Below are 22,174 nucleotides of genomic sequence, written 5' to 3' on the forward strand. Positions count from 1 at the left end.
TAAAAAAATAACAAAAAAGTAAAAAATAATAATCTATTAATTCATCTTTTAACTTTTGACTTCTTATGTCTGTGTTAAATAAAGGATTAGTAAGTTACTTGTAGTATTTGATTTGGTACTCAACCCAGAAATTCAAAATTAGAAGAATTTTAATTTTTACTTTTTGATGCAGTTTATTATTTAAAGTTATTTTTATTTTTATAAAAAAGAATATTTTCTGTTATTAATGTGATTGTTTAGTTCTTAATTATAGTAAATCATATTCTACAGAATAATAATTATTCTTGAATGTGTTAATATGTGTATTATGTTGACTAGTGTAAATCAAATTCATGGAAGATTCGTTGGTTTGAGGTGTATGTCATTATTGGTTTTTCATGTAATTTGAAGTTGTGTTTTTGTTTAATAAATTTTTGTATGATAAGATTAAGGAAATAACCAGTGTTACGTCTGATGTATATTCATCTATGGAGTTTGGTTTTACAAAACTGTTCACATTCGACCTTGATGTAGAATAATAATGTCTATGTATTTTTACCAATATATGGCAGCTACATATTATTTTGTGTATGTTGTTTTTAAATTTGACTGTTTATTTAATTAATTTATTTATGAAATAATTTATTCATTGTAAGTAATAACAGAAGTAAATAGCAATTCATACATTTAAAAAGTGTTGAATGTACACATATACAGGTATAACAAATTGATATTATAAATGAAACAAATTTAGGCGTACTAAATTCTAAATAAATGTCCTTACAAGCCAAGAAGGCCAGATAAGCATAACTTCTGTAGAATTACATTGCAGCAATTATACTAATTACTGATTAAAGATATCAAGGTGCAAACTAATAACATTTTGATGTGACTAAAAATCTTTATAATATTTAAAATTCTGTTTGGTTCATCTTTAAAATACCGATTTCAATCAATCAATGGTTTATTGCTTTTGAAAAATTTTACCACAATGAGTTGAGCAAGTACATAAATACATAAGGTATAATAGAATAATAAAATACTAAACATAATAAATTTAAAGAAATAAAGTGCTTTACATTCTTCTAATCTATTTTAGCTAAAATGTATCCATCTTAAATGAATGAGAAGTTTCCAATTTTACAGCACTCCTTCCAAAAAAAATAAAATAAATAAATAAAACTGTATACTCTTCCAACCTAATTTAACTTTATCTCTTAATCTGAGACTTCTAATTTTTGCAGAGTTCAAACTAACAAAAAAATTCTATTTATTTAATTATAAAAGACAGTATTTAATAAATCAGCAACTGTTTATTCATTTGTTGGATGGAAATTATAATTAGAAATAAATAAACACAAATTACATAAAATCAAATAAACTTCAGTACATTTTTACTTCCTTGTACGAAGTAAAGGAAGTATTGTAATCGCGAAAAATGTCGGTTTTCAGATTTGAGCGAAAATATCCATTTTGACTAGTTTCGGTGTGACGTCTGTATGTATCTCACATAACTCAAAAACGATTAGTCATAGGATGTTGAAATCTTGGATTTAGGACTGTTGTAACATCTCCACTTTTGTCTGCAATCAACTGAACCAAAAGTGTCGAAAAAAGCCCAAAATTCCAAAAATCCTGAATTTCGGACTTTTTCTTAACTGCAGTAATAAGCTCCCATTGAAAGATTTTCAACGATATATCATAAGTGGTACTTATTTTCATTGGTTCCAGAGTTATAGCCAAAAACAATTTCAATAATGAAATGTTTGGACCTTACCAGGGGAAGGCACATCGGTTCGAATCCGACACCATCTCGTTTTTTTAGCTTTTTTTTTAATTTAAATATATTGATTTATTAATAATTATTAACCTCTATAAAAAAAATTACAATAAGTAATTCAGTATTAAAAAAAAAAAAAAAAAAAAAAAATCAAGTTATTAATTAAATAAAATTTTATGTACTCTTCATTTAAAAAAAAGGTGTGCATGTAATTATTAGGCGTACAAGGAAGTCATGTGGTGTCCACATTAGATTATTAGTTTTTAATATAGTTTTTAAAATACTTTTTTATTTGGTTTTAGTTTAGTAAAATAAAACTGTTATTCTTCATTAACCTTTTTACAGACTTTTCGAAGTAAAGTTCGTTATTACTTTCTGTCGCATGGTGGGTGAAAATGAATTTTCTTAACGTTTTGAGGTGTGAGGAGTACGAAAATACCATTTACTTAAATTTTGGTGTCCTTATATATGCTTATTTATTTACAGGCATGAGGTATAAACTTTTGTGGCTCGTAAATCTTCAAAACTACTAGATAAACTTGATAAATTTCATTGAAATTTAGATATGCTCTAGTAGTATATCTGAAGTTGTGCATGTGAATTTTATGAAGATTGGTTGAGTCGTTACTGAGTTACACTCAGTTTAAGATCGAAAAAATTGAGCCGGGCAAGTTAGAATGGTTTGTTAAGATGCTGCAAGTTGGAACGTTGACGTTTCTTTATCTGCGGTATCTATTAACAATATTATTTTTAAAAATTTTTATTGTAGCGCGTTTTTGACGTGTAATTACTTTTTATGGACCAAAGATTTTTTAATAAAATTTTAGATTATAATGAGTTGTTACTTTTTCAATAGGAAACAAAATAAAATAACGAAAAGTCTGTCTTCTTGCGCAGAAATGCGCAAGATTTTTTAAAACATTTTGTGAATTAAATTTATTTTATACTCTTTATAGGATGACAAAACTACTTGAAGCAATCTAGTAGATTTATTATTTTTTTAAATTAAGTTTTGAAATTTCATATAATATTGTAAGTACACGTTTATATTTTTCGTCAGTTGTGTAATTTTTATTTTTAATAGTTTTTTAAAGTGTTGAATTACATCCTATTTGTTATGTTCCAAATGAATGTTATTTTATGACAGTAAAAGGAGAGGGTGTGAAAGAGCTACTAGTGTTTAAAACTGAGTGTGTATTACATGTCATCGTAAACTAGTATGTTGTTTGGGTGTGGTTGTTATGAGGGGTCATTGCACATGGTGCATTCATGCATCTCAGCACGTATCATTCGTGGAAGCCTTTCTCTTTTCACTTTTTTAGTGTCATTTGCTTGTTGTAATTAATGTTCTTTGATTTTTCAGGCAGATAAGAAATTAAAAGTAATCAATACTTTTGATAGTTTGTAATTTTTACTCAACAATGAAGTTTAAAAATAAATCGATAAAAATTAAAAAAAAAAACAAAAAACGAAGAATGCAATATTTATACCAAATTAGTTCACTGTCTTAAATTATAACAATTTTCATATTGTTTAAAATATATTTAACCCCTATTTAATAATAATAATCAGTTGGATTTGCATCCGATGCAATTGTACGGTTTATCTATAAAAATGCACCAAAACGATAAAATGATTAATTAAAACAAAAAATGAAATAAAAACTACCATTGTGACTTGTATAGTAGTGTTTTTTCTTTTTTAATTTAAGTAGTAAATTAAAACAGAAATTATTTAAAAAAAGATAACTGTAAAATAAAAATTACTTGGAAAAATAAACAAATAATACTTATAAATTCTTTTTGAGGGATATGCTAAACTAAAATCAAAAGAGTAAATAAAATAAATTAACCAAATTTAAAAAGAGTCCTTAAACAGGAAAATATAATACCTATTCTACGGCAAGTAATACTTGCGGTCGCTTGGTGCGAGTAGGGGAGCGGTCGAAAATGAATTATTTTTATGTTTTGGGGTACGAGGAGTAAGAAAATACCATTCACTTAAATTGGAGTTTCCTTATATATATTTATTTATTTATAGGCCTAGGTATAAAGGTTTGTTGCTCGAAAATTTCCAAAACTACAATATAAATTTCATTGAAAATTAGGTATGTTCTAGTAGTTTATTTGAAGTTGTGCTTGTGAAAATTTTATATAGTTTGGTTGAGTCGTTCTTGAGTTATCCTCACTCAATTTAAGGTCGAAAAGATTTGAGCGGGGCAAGCTAGAAGTATGGTTCTTTGTTATGTTGCAAGTTGAAGCGTTGACGTTTCTTAAAGGTCAACGTTTAAATCAACGTATTAAATCAACGGGTCAGCGTATTAAATCAAAAAACTATATATTAAGATATTGATACCAAATTAAATTAACGAAAAGTCGGTCTTCTGGCAGAAGTGCACAAAATTTTTTTACATTTTAATTTTTTGAAGCCTGCGCAAAACTTTTGATAGCGATTTATAATAGTCGGATAACAATAAAATTGCTTTTTATTGCTTAAATAACTTTTCAAGTTTTGTTTTATTTTTTTTTTGGCGTAAAAATGTGGGTATCCCTACAAAACCCCTGCAAATCTGAAAATAAAACCGTTCGCAAAATATTCAAAGACATGAAACCTGGTTTTATTAATTTTTGTTTTATTTGACCGACTGCTGTACGTTTTTGTAATTATCATCACGAACACTTTTCGTAGAGTCCTGTTTGTGGGTTTTAAGTTTTATTGGTACTTTTCTTGAATTATGTTACTATTGTTTTTTGGTTTCTTCATAGGAAACCTTCCTCTCCTAGATTTCTGTTAATGTTTTCTTGATTATTTCTCGATTTTGTAAATCCTAAATTTCTTCTGTTTCTGTTTTGTTTAAGTTTTTCTTAAAAAAAACAGAAAAAAAATTTGAGAGGATACAACAGAGTGGAACAATTAAAAATGTTCAGAATGTAGTGATTTTTGTTTTACTTGTTTATTATTTCTTCAATTTTCCGAAATAAATTTTTGAAACTTTTTTATAGAGATATTTTGAACATCGGAATAATATCGAACTTTAAATCATCTATCTACAAGAGTTTAACGCTAAACTGTGATAATTAAAAAAAAGTAATAATTTCAAGTCTAATTAAGTTTTCTTCCAAAAAGTTTTCTATCTAAATTATCTAGAAGAAAGAAACCTATTACTGCACTACTAAAGGAATTTTTGCACAAAAAAAGGATCGTCGAAATATGTGCGTGTGATGAAAAATAAAGTTGATAAAAACGAAAAAAGACGGTTGTCTTGCCCCACGGTTTATGGACCCATATGCTGTAATGGTCTTCATAGAAATTAAGATTTCACAAATGCAGGATATGGAGAACGTAGAATACATCAAATTTGATGTACAAAACGTTTCCTAAACCTTTGCTGAAGAAACAAGAGAAACCGAAACAGATTAAGTTAATTTTTTTTTGAAGTCTGTTAAAACATTTTCTCAATTTTTAGGGTTGAGGTGATTGACAATGAGATTGTTCTACTTTTTGCACGTTTGTCATTATGTAATGAAAGTAGAAAATTGTTGTAAAAAGAAATATGCTAGCCTCACAGATTATATGCAAATGTATTGTGCTAATTTTTTCGCAGTGTTATTAAAATAATTAATTAAAGTCGAACTTTCAACACCCATTGTACCTGTGGGATGTTTTTTAGTTCCCAAACATACTAATTGTTTATTTCTGTTATTATTCTACACATATATTTACTCACTAAGCGTTATTGTTTCTCTTTTATTCCCATGAGCGCTTTATTGAATGAAGTTATATTTTTTAGTGCAATAAGTGGAAGGAAAATTGTCCTTGATGTAATCATTTTAGGTTTTCTTTTAAAATTTATTAATTCGACCTGAAAGTTTATATGTATAAAATATGTTCATGTTGTATTAAAATTAGCTTAAATTCAAAAATTAATTTATGTATTTATTACGAAGAATAATTATTTAAATTTTTTTAAACCGTAATTTACAGCTGCTATGTGACATTGGTAGACGTAGATTTATATATTCTTGTATACTTATTTGTTTTAGGTATAAACAATTAATTAAATGTAAAACGTAATTTTATTTGGATGGCTGACTTAAAAAAATATTGTTTAGTATTACACCATAGATCGGTAAAAGTACTTTTACTTTCTTGTTTAGATAGCGCTATAGCACAGCTAGAGCTCTAGAAAGGAAAGCATTGTAATCGGTTTAGTTTGGGCATATGCGGTTTTCACCGGATCTGACGTTTTGACACCTAAGGAACCCAAAAACCCGGATGGAAATTTTCCGGATGTTAATGTTCGTATTTACGTGTTTGCGTTCGGTGTTGGCCTGTAAATCACCTTATGTCTCCAGAACTCGATTTGGACCGATTTTGACCAAAGTTGGTCAGATTACTTCTCTATATGGATGGGGCATTGATGCCATTATATTTTCAACTTAAAAGGTCAAGGAGATGAGGCTGTAGAGCAAGGTCACCCTCAGTTCCTCGAGATTTCGCCTAATTAAGGTCATTTCTCTTAGGCAAATTTGTTAACGATTAAAAGATAATAATTATAAAAACCCCCACCCCAAAAAAATGCTGTTGTAGTTGTCTGCATTGTTGTGACGTCACAGGTGATCGGTAAAATTAAATAAATAAATAATATTTAAAGTTTTAAAACGTAACTCGGTCTGGCTGGGTCTCGAAGTCGATTGCCCGGTTGATTCGGTACTTGGTGCGTTAAGCCTAGCGGCTACATCAGTATGCTGACCGTATAAGCGAAATTTGTGTAAGTTGTGAAATTACGTTAGTTTAGTTAGTCGTTAGTTTAGACCGTCGCGGCTTTAGCCGCTTGACGGGAAAATCCTACAACTGTGTTGTCGCGTTTTTTAAAATTGTAAAGTCTCGCTTTTATCTTCGTCAGTGGGGTTGTAGAAGTCACTTCTGTGTTAATTTATGGTATTATGTCATTTGATTAGTGAAAAAAATTCAAAACATAAGTCGTCGTAACCACATATTTTCTCATTGTCTTCAGTCAATTTGAGCATTTTTAAACCAAATGTTGTTTTATTTATCAGCCATTTTTCAAAGGATTTTTATTTCATTCAGTTAGATTGTTTTAATAGAATTTTTGAAAATTGGTATGTTTGATTAGATGTGTAGAATAATTGAAAATACACGGCAACGAAATGGTGACTAAAAAAAAGTTTAAAATAATTTGTTTATTTACTGCAGGAAAAACAAAAGTACTTGGTGATTATTATAGCAAAATTTTGGATCGCTGTTCATAAGACAATGAACTGGTAATTAATTACCTTTTTATGTAGTAGGTACATTGTTTGGACTGGTGCGAAATGTTTAATATCGTTTTTATTAATCAAATATAAATTCATCAGCATATTTTTCATTCATAAAGTATTTTTTTTTTTTTTTTACTCGGTTTATCATACTAATTTTAAAGATAAATTATTAAGCAGTTTACACGATATTTTTTCACGCGTTTGGCATATGTTTCAGACATAACAGACATATTTAACGTTATTTTGACGCAATTTGTAATGTAATTAATTAAACAACTTATAAAAGGATACCTGATAAAAAATGTAAGGAAATTAGAAAAATTTAGGAGAATTTGGTATGATACTGCTTTTTATTTTCTTACTAAAATGTTTATCTGCTACTTGTACGGGTTTGATAAAATTTTAACTTTTTTATTGTTTGGTGAAAACATTTATTTGCTCATATTTTCATGTAAAAGCAGTTATAAAATTTATAAATAGATGCTCGTAATACTTTTTTTTTGGAGATTAAATTTATAATGGTAAAATATATTTTAAAGGTTAATTTTTATTAATTTAAGTTATATTTTTTTAAATTTATACATTGTAGTTGAATAGTTAAATTTGGACCTGTACAATATCCTCTTAGAAAATTATTTTAGCCTCTTTATTAACATTTTAAATCTATAACCCAGCAATCAGCTTATTAAGTGAAAATATATTGCTATATAAATTATTATTCTTTTATGAACTTAATGTATTTCAAATCTATCTCATGGTCGAATCATTCTATCGAGTGTTGCGTACTTACTCTCCTAATCACGTACTGAATCTGTCTTTATTTAATAGAAAGTAATTCTAAGAATAGTGGTCTTAAGCTTCAGGCACTGTTTATACGGTATTTGACAGCTTTTATGAATTTATTATACTACTTTTTTTACATCATACTGAACTGAATATTTTACAGTTTTATTGGTTTGATTTTTATCCTCTTTCGTTCTAATTCGTGGCATTTGTTTTTAATAATGTTGGATTTAAAAAAAAAAATAATATTTTACTTATTTTTTATTTTTAAAGAAATCTTTTCCAAATTTTATTAACATATTTTGCTTAACTAATTTTATATTACGGTATTTTTTGTGATAAACACTTGTTGTTTATTTTTTTAATGCATTAAAAAAACTCTTTCGCAAGAAGACTAACGTTTCGTTATTGTATATTTTATTTCCTTTTACCCCGCTCAAACATATACCCTCAAAGTAGGTAACGCTACCTCAAAACGCTGAACAATATTGCTAACAATATATACCATAGATAAAAGATACGTCAGCGTTCAAACTTGCAGTATCATAATATATCACGTTTCTAACTCTCCCGCTCAAATTTTTCGACCGTAAAATGAGCGTAACTCAAGAACGACTCGACCAAGCTTCATCAAATTTTCACGTACACAACTTCAAATACACTACTATAGAATATCTAAATTTCAATGAAGTTGGTATAGTAGTTTTGGAGATTTTCGAGCTACAATATTTTAAACGTACATTTATAAATAAATTACTATATATATATATATGCAAAAAAGAAACCATAATTTAAGTGAATAGTATTTTCGTAAAAACTTAAAGAAAATTTATTTTCACTCCCCACTCTCACCATGCGACTAAAAGTAATACCGTACTTTTCTTGCGGTGTATGAAGCTTAACTTCTATTTAAACGAATTTTAGTCCACATTTTTAAGACTGTCCTTCCAACGTTAACGTACTATGTAAGTATTGTAGATGACTTGTCGTTTATATTGAATTGTGTAAATGGTTACAGCTAAGTACATATTAACAAAAATTGTCTTCTTTTTTCACAATTGGCCTAGATTATTGTAGGATCAGTACGAATTGTTCCCAACAGGTTTTTGTTAGCCGAAATTGTATACCTGATAAAAAAATTTATCAGAAATATATTTTCCCCAAAACATTATAGTTCGAAATGAGCTGTAATGGTGGTGTATACTTCTGTATTTTTCTTTTTTTTTATTGTTGACTTCCATCAACTGTTATTATTTTTTTTAAAGACGTGGGGAATTCCATTTACGGACGCCTAAGCAGTGTCGGGCTCGCTAACAGGTTCCGCAAGGTGTTATGCGTATGTTAATATGCGTATGTAAACCTGCGCACTACTGACTAAACCGCCGCCCCTGGCTACCACCCTTCCTGGAACCGCTAGAGAAGCATTCCTTCTGGAAGGGGGGTTACACGCTTACTCACACACTCGAACTTCATAGTGCAATCGCATCATAATAGGAATATCAACAAAAGCACATCAGTCACAGCAAATCAACAGCAAACAAGACACATCACCATACATCAGGATATAGAAAACATATTATGAAACTACATACAAAGAAAAAAGTCACACAATATATACAAATAGAAGAGAAGAATATCTCAAGAAAACAAGTCTCCCAACAATATAAACATCATATTAAAAAAAAAATAAAAATAAAAAATAATCATCAAAATCATACAGCAAGAACATAAAAATACGCCTGAAATGAGACATTCATTAATATTACACGATCAGTGCAACAACGCAACACTATAAATGCATACATCGGACAGCAGTAAAAAATCTGCAGCCAAACAGCTAATCCTCACGGAATGCAGTAAATACAAAAAAAATATAAATCATAAACATCACATCATAATATCAGTACAGCAAACCAGGCACACTTATACATACTACCTGCAGACGTTATCAGATACGGGAACGGAGTGCCTGCGGCCTCTTCACGTCAACTCCCACATGCACGGGAACCCCTAGTCACTCATTTGCGAACCCATCCGTCCCCGGACCCTCCGACGCCGCTTATTGTATCGAGACTTCTCTCATGCTTGGAAGTCTCTCATCATGATTTTCATATACGTAGTGATCACCTTCCAGTTTTCTTTCGTTTCCTTTCTTTTGTGTCATTATGTCCATCAGCTCCTCAGGCTGGAACATCACTTCTCTGCCTAGTATATCAAGTAGTTCTGTCCTAGGTCCTTTGTATCTCAGACTTTGGAAGAATACGTGGTATGGCGTTTCCTCCTCCTCCTCGCATACCGGGCAGTTCTGTTCGTCATCGAGGCCGTACTTAAGAAGGTATGCTCTGTACCCCTCATGGCCCGCCATAAACTGGGTAAGGCAGTAATCACTGGGTAATCCAGCGAGCCATGAGCTCCTCTCGCCAGCGCCTCACATCTCTCACCCGGCGGTGTGTCCATCTTCCTTTTTTGCTGCCATCCCATCGTTCTTGCCACTTGTTCTCCATCTCCTCCGTCAGTTTTTGTGTCCATCTTCTTCAGTCTGCGGGAGAGAGGGCCCCAAGCTCACGTAATCTTATCCGTATTTCGATTACCAGATCTATCGGAAAGATTCCCGCAAGTACTTCTATCGCATCCTTCGACACGGTCCTGTATGCTGCCGTGATTCTGTAGGCAGCGCCTCCTGTGTAAGGACTCCATCATGCCTTTAAACTTTTGGTACTTCGTTACTCCTCCCCATACCTCTGCTCCGTAGAGTAGCGTTGAATAAACTACGCTTACAAGTAATTTCCTCCTTTGCTGCTTCGGGCCATGGAAGTTCGGGAGAAGGGCAGCAACTAACTTCCTTGTTCTTTCGGCATTTTCACATGCTTCCTTTACGTATGTGCCGAAACGAAGCCGGGCGTCTATCCAGACGCCTAGCTACTTAACCGCCGATTGTGACACTTCTTTGTCCTTCCAGTGGTATCACTATGGTGGATCTTCGTTTGGCCTTTGTGATCACGACGGCTTCTGTCTTTCGGCGCCATCTGTAACCTGACCTAGTTCATCCATCCGCTTATTGTATTGAAGGCACTGGTTATCTTCTCGACTGCCTTTCTCCTGTTCTTGGCTTCAGCTACGAGGGCCAGATCATCAGCGTAGCCCAGTAAGGAGACGGGAGAGCGGGAGTTGGAATACCCCGTCATACACAATATTCCTTAAAGTCAGTCCTAGTACCGACCCCTGTGGAACTCCCCTTTCGATGATTCGCTCCACTGACCCCTTTCTCCACTTAACAGCGTAATTTACGCCGGTCAAATACGACATTATAATTTTTGTTATATATGGATGAACTGCGTGTTATCAAGGCCTTGCCTATTGCTGCGTGTGAGATACTGTTGAAGGCGTTTCCACATCAAGTGTCTCCAATACGCATAGACTGCCTGACCCGGTTTTCTTCTCCCCTGATGATCCCTTCCGCTATTCGAAGGATGGCGACCACTGCATCAGGGGCCGATCTACCCCTCCGAAAACCATATTGATTCTCGGAGAGGCCACCCCCTTTGATCGCATCTTCTAATCTCTGTTGAATCATCCGCTAAAACAGCTTGGCTAGAGCATCGATCATGGCAAGAGGTCTGTATGATGAGGGTAGCTCCGAGTCCTTTCCAGGCTTTTGCGCAAGGATTAGTCTCTGTGTTCTCCATTTTCCTGGGAAAATGCCCTCCCTTAGGCAGGCGTTGTATACGTCCAATATCGTACCGTACCGAGCCCGGGCCGCCACCTTTTACCGTTAAGTTTGGTAGATGATCTACTGCCGCTGCGAGTTCGCATCGGTGAACGGCATCAAGAGCTCAGTTCTTGCCTGTATCTTCCGCAAGTGCGTCCCCGTGTGGGATGTCCTCTACAATGCGTCTAACCTCCGATTCCTCCCGTGAAGCAGGAGCTCTGGGTTTTAACGCATTTCTCACGAGAAGCTTATAGGGTCTCCCCGACGGGTCATTCTCAACTTCGAAGGGATGCATTACGGCTTCCCATTGCGCTCAGCAGCATGGTGTCCTGCTCCTCCGTAGTTGAAAAAGGCACCCTCTGTGACTTCACCCTTGCAGTGGCTCGCAATATATCCCGTCTCCAGACAACGGAAACAGGGTTGGAGCAGATCTACAATATCAACTCCGATGGAGACCATTCCTATTTTAATCCTTCCCTTCTGTACGATCAGTATGGGATGAGCTGCCGGTATCTGGCACGTGGCCACTCCGGACCCTCCATATCCGGGCCTAGCTGTCGCCTTTAAGTTCTCCGGCAGCGGCTCCCCAATGGCCGAAGTGAGTCCACTTAGAATCTCTTCGGGTTCTATGTCTCCCTCCAAATCTCGTATTCTTATTGTAACCGTCTTGGATTTGGTTAGGACACTCCCCTCCTGTACAACTGAGGTTAGCGCCTGTTAAGTGCTCCGGCAGCGTGCTTCTCCTTCCTGACCTTGATCTCCGTATTTTCTCCATTCTTCCTTATGGACAATATTTCTGTCGTTTTTGGGATCACGACCTCCTTTCTGACTGACTTCAGCAGGTCTGCGTAAGGTGTTTTCGACTTTACTACTACTGTCTGCGTCTTATATGTGTCCTCTCGGTTCAGTACTGCTCCACATCACTGATAGTCTGCCTTCCGGTGCTATGAGGTGGTGTTCCGTCCATTCCTCCTCGCATCACATTCTAGTGTCATACGGACATATGTTGCCACCTTGTGTCTATATATTTCTGTCTATTACCCCCAGCCACCGTTAAGTAATTTGTAAATATATCAACCGGAGTCTGCGCGAGCTCGGTACCATCGTTTGTATCGACGAACGCCGCATGAAATGCGGCGTCGAACCTCGGCAGATTTTCTCTTTTCGTATTTCCGATCAACCTGGCCTCTAATGCTGCCGAGATCATCTTTCTAGTCTGGATTCCAGCTTTGTTCATGAGTCAGGCCATCTAGGGATCTTGGCCGCCAGTGTGTCTAGCAATTTTCCTTCCTGAAGCCATCTCATATCACTGCCGCTACGTTTGTTGCTCCCTCAGCTATGTGTGCAATCCAGCATGTGTGTTTTTAAAAGCTTTCTTTGGCCAATTTGTTCTATAAATTCAATCATCTGTGTCTCAGAAACGCCGTTGTTGAGGCCATCCGTAATTGAACATCCTATCGTGAGCGTCGTTTGTGCTGACGCGTCGGCTGTACTTTTTTCTGTATTAAAGATTGAGCCGATAACCAGCCTTCTGAGATCCTTCACTGCTATATTCACATCAACCTCATCAAAGATCCTTGATGCCACCTTTCACTTATCTGTCCATTTTTCTGAAGTTCTGCCGCTTGCCGTTCGAATCTTACTACAAGATCTTCCAGTTCAGAAGGGACTTCTATTTCTTCGGTGGTTGTCTGCTTCAGCTTTATGTTATTTACCTTTTTTCTGTTGTCTGCCTCGGTTTTGTTGGGCAGCCTTTTTGCCTGTAATACTGGCAGGGGTGTGCAAGTGGAAGCCTGTGCAGGAGTGAACTCCTTGTTCTCTTGCTGCGTCGATTTACCCTTCATTGTGGTTTCAGCCGCTTTTCTTGGCGTTTCTTCCATTTAGGTGGTGGGTCATACGTAAGTACTGTCCGAATTTAAAATGAGGATCTCTTTTCGAGTCCGATGATTGAGGCGCCTTTGGGAGGGGAATAAAGTAAAAATAACACTGTTGTAAAGGGCGCAGGAAATTATTGTAATTTAAGTAGATTAATTTATCCTAAAGAGTAATTGGGGCCACGAAAACCTATTAAAACACTTAGATTTATAAAGGAAAACTAAATTAATTTTATATATAATGCCGCAAAATTCGCCTTTCCCGCTACTTACGCACTTGGAAAATTTGGTAAAATGTATACAAAAAAAAAAAATCGAAAACTTTATGTGGACTTAATCGTAATCACTATTTGCGTAACCTGTAAAGATTTCATACCGATCGGTCCTCAAACTAGAAATTTAGCCACCACGTGGGTGCACCCACGAGGTGGCCAACGATAAAAAAATGATTTTTTCAAACAAATTATATCACCGCACTCAGGAAAATATCGTGTAAGACACTATAGACATCTAAAAAGATATTTTGAAAAGCAGCAAAGTTAGCCAGCCCTTGCTGTACCGAAAGTCCCTTCGCAAAGGGCTTAAAACTATGAATTTTAACCAGGATTTTATACACTCTACCAAACTAAGTAACACTTATAATTATAATTTACAGATCGAAAAAGTTAGTGAGCAAGTAGCCACAAGTATAACGTACCAAAAAAATAAATCAACGGGTTTTAACGAATTTAAAAAAAAACCGTTAAGTACGCCAATATAAAACCAAAATGTTTAATAAAACTACTAAAAGTCTTTAAATATGCTTTAAACTAATATAAATAATCGTATGTACTTAGCCATGTGGGTGCACGCTTCGATATTTAACACACTATCAAATTAAAACTAATGAACGGAGATTAATTTTTAACTCGTGTATCAGAATGACCACCGCCCTTAGTATTAACATTTTACACAAAAAAAACTGTAAAAAACACATTTTTTACCACTATAATTTAGAAAAAACCAGGAGCTTCAAAAACACCTACCGCCATTTACAATATCCGCGAGACTCTATAACCAACTGTTACTTCTGTAAGAGTAATTAAAAAAAAAGCAAGTAATAGTAGCAGCCATTAATAGTCACAGGATTGATTCTCGTACATGTTAATCTAATATTTAAGCGTCGTGAAGAAAAGTGTATGGATCTGATTTAACGTATGCCAAATAAGTTTCAGAATTGATATTCCGGTTGAGATTCAAAATAAGATTCTTAATTTTCGATCCTTAAACATGTTTAAGAACGTTAAGATTTGTGAATTTGAACTGAAGATTATGTTTAGTGATTCTGGCAGTATTTAAAATTTCTTATGTATTTAAATATCTTCACTGAACTTAAAAAAATAAAAGTTACGAAAAACCTTCAGTTCTAGCTCAACGGTTTCTAGTTCAATTGGATACATGCTAACTAATTTCGGAAAGAGTAAGGTTCCTTCCGGAACTGTTTTCTTGATCTTGAATGCTTCTTTAATTTTCAGAGGAAATATTGTTGTAACAGCGAAATCATTAACCAATAATGTGCTGTTGTCATCCTGGAGCGTTTGTGGATGGAATGGAGAACACTTGAATTTTCCTTAAGGTAGTATTTTTGGTCTCGTGATGCGAAATTGTCTTTCTTTCCATTCACTCCTTTATTGTATTCTTCAGTGTAACATTATTCACTCTCAAGAAGAGTGAATAAAGTGTAGAATCTTATTCTTTGTTTGGTTGATTACAAATTAGAGGGTAAGTCAATTATTATCTGCATATTAGTTATATTTTTGTTTATGTTGGTAGTACTGTCGTGTTGCGTAGATGACGCATGCGTGGTTTAATTGTTGTTATGTCTGTGTAGGTTTGTTGCTGCTAGGTTAGTTCCATTATCGCTGTCCTGCCGTTACCATGGCTGATCCGCTTTCTGTTTGCACCAAAGAAGAGCAACGTTCAGTGATCCGTTTTTTGTGGTTGGAAGGTGTATCCTGATACACCTTTTCGGCCCCTGGGCCGAAATTCATCGAAGACTTTCGGTACAGTAAGGGAACAGTGTGCTGCCGTAATAGAGTGTCTCTACGAATGGATTGAAAAATTCAAAAATGGTCGTGTTATGCACGACGAAGGAGCCGGACGACCGTTTACCGCCACAAATGAGGAAAACATTGAGCATGCACGTGAGATGGTTTTCTTAGACAGACGAGTAACTATTGATGAAGTGGCACATCGTCTGCAAATTAGGCAGGGTTCTGCCTACGAAATCATCCACAACAGACTTGAGTTCCATAAAGTCTGTGCAAGATGGGTCCCAAAACAACTCGCACAGTTGCATAAACAAACTTGCTTGGACATCTGCCAAAAACATTTGGATCGCTATGGTAATGAGCAGGACATCTTCTTAGACAGAATCATCACTGGTGACAAAACATGGATCCATCATTACAAGCCAGAGAGTAAAAGGTAGAGTATGGAATGGAAACATCCAAATTCGCCCGCAAAAAATAGTTCAAGACCCAACCATCAGCAGGAAAACTGATGCTTATGGTTTTTTGGGACTTACAAGGGCCAGTACTGGAACATTATGAGGAAAGGGGCATGACAATAAACTGCGCGTTACAGTGAGATGCTTACTGCCAAGCTGAAGCCTGCAATTCGAAGCAAACGTCGAGGACTGCTGTCGAAAGGTGTTGTGTTGTTGCACGACAATGCCTGTCCACATACTGCTGCCCACACTGCTGAAACGCTCCAGAAACTCAACTTTGAAGTACTGGCTCATCCTCTGTATTGTCCTGATCTTGCCCCCTTCTGACTACCATTTGTTTGGTCCACTCAAAGAGGCATTAAGGGGCCATTGATTTACCTCGGACAAAATGGTGAAAGAACTGATGCATTCTGGGCTCACAGTTCAACCGAAAACCTTCTTTTATGAGGGCATCAGGAAGCTTGTGCAACGATGGACCAAGTTTGTTGAAATGTTAGTGTACTATGTTGAAAAATGATGTACATGTAAGTTTCCTATATGTATTGCAATAAAATTTATAACTACATTGCAGATAATAATTGACTTACCCTTGTAATTCCTGAAAGATATCCATTCTGTCGATGTAAAATATTGTGCACATCATTTCACCGGTATCTAGGTAAAGTTGAAAGATGAGGCAAATTTGAGGTAAGATTTTCTTGGTTTGGCAATCTGTACCTGATTTTTATTTAATTTTTAGTCCCCAAATATTGAAGTAAAGAAATTTTTTAGTGAAACCTCTATTATTATGTGCTGTATTCAAAAGTGCCATACTTATGATGAATCATGAAGCTTGTTTAATTTAATTCTTTGTATTAAGTGATTTTTTTTCTAGTTGAACCCTTATAATTCTTGAATTGAACCCTGGAGCCCTATCCTATATTGGGTACTTAATTTGAAGAGCTGGAGCTCGGCTGTAATACATTCTGTAGATTCGTATGCGTAGTCTTATCACAGTTTCTGTTAGTTTCGAGTGATATTGAGATGACGACATAATATTACTTCATCAGCCAATTGAGATTTGCATGTTTGATAGGAAAGGAGTATTAGTCCTTATCACTTTTGGTAGGTAGGTTGCATTTTGAAACTTCAGGGATGTTCTTTTCGAACCATCTCGTATTTCAATCTGACTTTGCTGGTGGTGGCTTTTACTTTACGCCTCATAGATCACATTCGGACTTCCATGTCCATGGAGAAACCAATGAAATAAAAGTTGGGTGAAAAGGATCTTGTTTAAGTGGGCATGGTGGATTTTGATTGGCAGTTAGGAATGTCGGTGAGTGAACAATTCAGATCTTATTCACCAGTTTACAACGATTTGTGAAGGAGGTGGTGTCTTGTGCCCAACTGGGATATATATTCATGTATGGTATTACAAGGAGATGTAGGTGATGAAATCATGGTTAGCGAGTGGCACGTAGCTTGGTAGAGCCCTCTAGAACTAGATGCAAGCTCACATTTTGTTCGCTTGTCTTGCTGTTTCTAGACAAGAAGTAAGTCATTGTGATGTGCCATCCTCTATTAAGTCATTATTTTTAATTTATAATAATCTCTTGATTCATAAAAAAATTCCATGTTCGCTTGTTAAGTTGAATTAAGGAGACTTTCTAAGGAAAGTCGAGATTACAAATTTTTTTCTACCAAATTACCTTAAAATTGGCAGTCTCAAAAAATGTGCAAAGGGAGATAAATTAGAAAGAAATAGTACTTGCTGTTTTAATTTTGAATTTTTCTTTGTAAATTATTACTAAAAATCATTATCTTGTATTGCTTCACTTGATCATAATCTTGATCCACTTCATATTACTTTTTAATTCAAAATTTAGAGTGTGGATAACACTTGCTGGGTACTTTAATTTTGTAATAACATTTGTTTAATAATTTTTTTTTTTTGAGAATTGTAAAGAAAACTTGTTTCCTTGTATCTTTTTTTTTGTTGGACAAAATGCTCCTTGCTAGAGCTTTAGAACTGAGTGATAGAACATTCATAGTACATTTAAACCAAATTTTCAATTCTTATACATATAAAACTTTTATTTTTTTATTCTAAAGTAATCATATGATATGATTTTGCTGACTAGTTTAATAAGTAAGTTGATCCTGATATTTTCTCTTAGATCTCAAGGTCCTGTAGTTAAGACATGCTGTAGTTTTTAGAAAGTTACTGTGATAAATTGTTTTGTCCTACTTTTCTTATGAAGAGTAATTATTATATTATGCAGCTGGTTTTTATGTTGAATTATAAGTTTTTATTGTTTTTAAAAAAAAGATGGTTTTATTCTCATTCAGAATTATGTTACGAATTTTATGTGTATTTTGTAGAATATTTTAGTTCACAAATTTTTTTTTATAGGACTTAATAAAACAGTTTATTTACGTAATACATAATTAATTACACAAAGGTTTTTTGTGTTTATATCTACTAACATGGCCGGCTCTCTTGTGCTACACCTGAACAACAAATTGCTTTTAACATTTTGGATGTTATCTTTGTGTTAATAGTATACATAATTTTTCTGATAAGGTATTTCAGTTGTATAAGTGTATAACAGTTGCTTAACATACTACAACTATACATAATCGTAGTGTCGTGGTTGCTTAATGTGTTTTGTAATTATTGATAGTAATGCTAAATATTGTTGTGTTGTCATATTACTTAAATGGTATCTCGTGTTCTACAGTATTTCAGTAGTTTTAATATTGCGGTTGGAGAACTAAATCTTTGAAATAGTGTGATCATAGTTTTTATAAATTATGTATTTTACCTCGGTTATTGTTTCGTACTGTGCTTGTAATGAAACTTTAAATATTTTCATTTTCAATAGCGATGATGTTCATCCAGTAACCTTTTCTGAAGCTTAGTCGGATTATAATCAGTTGATTATACATTTATGTAAAAATTTTTTATTAAAGATTCCACACACTTTTATTGGGGCTTTGCAGAAATATGAGGGAGGTTTGATTTTGGTATGTCATTCAAATATTATGTTATATAATTTAAAAATAAATTAAGATTATGTTAATAAGAATAAATAATTAAAAAAATAAATAAATAAATAAAACCTGTAATTATTCAGTAACCTGTAAAAGAATGCAGACTAGGCGTATTATGTACAATTTAAGCCATGCAGAATTGTCACTGTGCACAATGGTCACGATACGGATTGCTGCTTCTGATAGTAATTGTTGCTTCTGATATGCGATGCTACTTCTGATAGTAGGAATGACCTAACATTTTAGACAAACTGACCTCCCCATAATTTATTATTACGTTCATTTTAAATATTTGTGGATGCCTTTTTTTTTAAATTGCGTTTTATTTACTTCAGCTAACTGATTAATCAGAATTTATAAAAATGTGACTACACTCTAGTTCAGTATCTATGTTTAGTGATAAGATTATAACAGAATTTTTTTCTACATGATGTATTTAATATTATTCAGTCATTTCTTTTTAATTATTTATTATGCAGTATTTGTGTTCATTGTTTAGAGTCTGATTTATTATTATTTTTTTTTTTAATAATTGCCATATTGCTTTTAAACATAACATATAATGTTATTATGAAATAATGGTAAGTTAAAAAATTCATTTATTAACATAAATAAAACAAAACATGTTAATGTAGAACATAAATTTTACATGACAAAAAATTTGTTTATTGCAAACAAATTTGGTTGACTGTGTTGTAAAATAACAATTAAAGACTTGACCCTATCTTATACCTCTACCACTGTACCACTCTTTATAAGACTATCCTTCTAGTGCAACATAATGTGAGCTAGTACTGCTGTCTCTTCTTGATGAATCGTACGCTTAGTCAAGTTGTATATCTTTCCTACCTGGCAAATAATGTCCAGTGTTGTCAAACTACACTACATCGTTTTGCAGAAGATTTTTCTTTTATTTATATTTTTCTGTTTTTATTATCATAATTAATACGATGAACATTTGGAAAAAAAATACAAAAAAAAAATTACAAAAATATATTTGATTACATATAAAAATTTATTTTTTAAAAAAGCTTTTATTTAACTAATATTAATATTAACATTAATAAAAAAGGAAACAAATTCGAAAAACTCTAAAATGTAAAAAATAAGAATTAAATCAAATTGAGAATTTTAAACAAAAAAATAAAATATATTAACAAATATAAAAATGCACAGAAAAGTAAAGAATAAATTATATAAATATCTAATAAATAACCAATAAATAAAAAATAAATAAATGTAATAATTATTAAAAAAAATTAAAAGTAATGAAAATATTTAGTTAAATAAAAGTGTAGTGCAGTTTTTATAATTTATTTAAAACAACACAACATTTATTTTTACAAGAATTAATTTTCATTTTCAATAACGATGCGAGGAGGCGGAAAGGTCTGCTGGAACCTCTCCAGTTGAGACTGACTAGCTACAAGTAACAATCTGTGAAAATGCACCCACTTGCTTTCTTTCTACGTGTTCTCACATAGTTGAAGTTCATCGTCGAATTCTACTTGTAATCTAAGCCAAATTGAACGCACTCTTTCCACTAAAAGTTTCATTTTAATTAATTACGAATTTTTATTTAATGAATTCATAATTATGATTACAATTATAATAATGATAATAATTAATAATTTTTCAGATTACCTTCAAAATGTAATAACTTTGTGCAAGATTTCTAAATTTAATTTTTGTTTTTAATCTTATTAACCCTTAAAGCTCATCTCGGTGCAGATTTGAACCATCAAAAAATTAAAACTTGAGTTATTTTATTACAGATAAATAAAATATATACATATACTAAACAACCTCATTAAACGAAAAATATATTTTAAAATACAGCAAATGTCTATAAATACTTATTTGAAAACATTGTTATAAAAACTGTACCACGCTTTTATTTAACTAAATATTTTCATTACTTATAATTTTAAAATTTAATAATTATTACATTTATTTGTTGGTTATTTATTAGATATTTATGTAATTTATTTTTTACTTTTCAGTGCATTTTTATATTTGTTAATATATTATATTCTTTTGTTTAAAATTCTGAATTTGATTTAATTCTTATTTTTTACTTTTTCGAGGGTTTTTCTAATTTATTTCCTTTTTTTATTAATGTTAATATTAATATTAGTTAAATAAAAGCTTTTTTAAAAAATAATTTTTTATATGTAATCAAATATATTTTTGTAATTTTTTTTGTATTTTTTTTAAGACTAAAAATAAAAGCTTTTAAAAAAGTAAAAATATTTATTTTTACACATTGAAGTTACATATGTGTACCAAATTTCAATCATTTTCATAGGATAGTTCATGAGAAATGAAAATTTTCAACTAAATGCATGAATTTAGTGTAGGGGTAGCGCGTGGGGGCGGGTCATATAAAATTTCGACACTGTAGTGCTGTATTGTCATCGAAGTTACATACGTGTACCAAATTTCATTGATTTTCATACAATAGATCAAAAGACATAGCAGTCGCAAGATTTGATTATGCCTAAAGCGAGTTAAATAAAAGCTTTTAAAAATACAATGTTTTTTTAAAATTAAATATTGTTGTATGATTTATCTCTGTTTACTAGGAGCATAATGCAATGAATCATGTCTGATATAAAAACATGTTTTCCTTACATGTTTGTGCTTATTATAATTTTGCTACCGGTTTTAAAAGTAAGTATCTCTGAGTTTAAGGAAGTTTCCAGGAACGGTTCATCAAATACTATTGTTGCATGTTGCATAAAACATTTTTAGCTGTGTTAAATGTCTGTGTAACCCACCAGTTTGGTCTAGTGGTTAACGCGTCTTCCCAAATCAGCTGATTTGGAAGTCGAGAGTTACAGCGTTCAAGTCCTAGTAAATCCAGTTATTTTTACATGGATTTGAATAGTAGATCGTGGATACTCGTGTTCTTTAGTGGTTGGGTTTCAATTAACCACACATCTCAGGAATTGTCGAACTGAGAATGTACAAGACTACACTTAATTTACACTCATACATATCATCCTCAATCATCCTCTGAAGAATTATCTAAACGGTAGTTACCGGAGGCTAAACAGGAAAAAGAAAAAAGCTGTGTTAATTAATTTTCTTTTTTTTAAAGAAAGTTTTTAAATTTGTTTTGGAAGGTGAACAAAAAATAACCTATTTCCTTTTTTCGATATCCAATTTTAAAGCTTTTTAAAATCAGAAAAGATGATATCAAGTTTTGTAGATCATAGAATAAACATTTTAAAATGTTTTTCT

General features: G+C 32.7%; 1 protein-coding gene across 4 annotated transcripts in view; it reads left to right on the plus strand.

Annotated features, from left to right (window-relative positions):
- The window catches only part of LOC142323888 (ileal sodium/bile acid cotransporter-like), a 107,679-nt gene that overhangs the window by 38,867 nt on the left and 46,638 nt on the right, over positions 1 to 22,174 (plus strand). The window contains exon 1 of one of the 4 annotated variants that reach the window (XM_075364214.1): positions 18,715 to 18,901. The exons of the other annotated variants lie outside the window; for them this stretch is intronic. The gene's annotated coding sequence lies outside the window, so the exon portion shown is untranslated. Of the gene's footprint in view, positions 1 to 18,714; positions 18,902 to 22,174 lie in introns of those variants that run through there. 4 annotated transcript variants of the gene reach the window in all.

The sequence above is a fragment of the Lycorma delicatula genome, chromosome 4, assembly GCF_047948215.1.
Source record: "Lycorma delicatula isolate Av1 chromosome 4, ASM4794821v1, whole genome shotgun sequence".
In the NCBI taxonomy this organism is placed as follows: Eukaryota; Metazoa; Arthropoda; class Insecta; order Hemiptera; family Fulgoridae; genus Lycorma; species Lycorma delicatula.